The following is a 558-nucleotide window of genomic DNA, read 5'->3' on the forward strand; positions in this document are numbered from 1 at the left end:
CCAGCGGTTTAAAAGAAAGATTAAAAAGAGGGTGGGGGACTTCCCAGGGGGTCACCCATCCTAGTACTACTCTCGCCCAAGCACGCTTCACTTCGGAGTTCTGATGGGATCCGGTGCATTAGTGCTGGTATGATCGCATCCGTCACGTACTGCGCGCAAAATGTACTTGACCCTCTCTCTCCGCGCAACTTCTCTCGCTTAGCGGTTTAGCGGTTTAAAAGGATAGTACCCTTAGCGAGCGGTCCAGCGGTTTAAAAGAAAGATTAAAAAGAGGGTGGGGGATGCAACACGAGGACTTCCCAGGGGGTCACCCATCCTAGTACTACTCTCGCCCAAGCACGCTTCACTTCGGAGTTCTGATGGGATCCGGTGCATTAGTGCTGGTATGATCGCATCCGTCACGTACTGCGCGCAAAATGTACTTGACCCTCTCTCTCCGCGCAACTTCTCTCGCTTAGCGGTTTAGCGGTTTAAAAGGATAGTACCCTTAGCGAGCGGTCCAGCGGTTTAAAAGAAAGATTAAAAAGAGGGTGGGGGATGCAACACGAGGACTTCCCA

General features: G+C 51.8%; 2 non-coding genes across 2 annotated transcripts; both read right to left on the minus strand.

Annotated features, from left to right (window-relative positions):
* Positions 1–22: 22 nt before the first annotated feature.
* On the minus strand, positions 23–141 carry LOC116008998. Its single transcript, XR_004096339.1, has one exon. It is a non-coding gene; the product is annotated as a 5S ribosomal RNA (ribosomal RNA).
* A 137-nt stretch (positions 142–278) lies between these two features.
* LOC116008121 lies at positions 279–397 on the minus strand. The gene has a single exon (XR_004095520.1). It is a non-coding gene; the product is annotated as a 5S ribosomal RNA (ribosomal RNA).
* Positions 398–558: the final 161 nt, after the last annotated feature.

This window comes from Ipomoea triloba, chromosome 16 (assembly GCF_003576645.1).
Source record: "Ipomoea triloba cultivar NCNSP0323 chromosome 16, ASM357664v1".
NCBI lineage: Eukaryota > Viridiplantae > Streptophyta > Magnoliopsida > Solanales > Convolvulaceae > Ipomoea > Ipomoea triloba.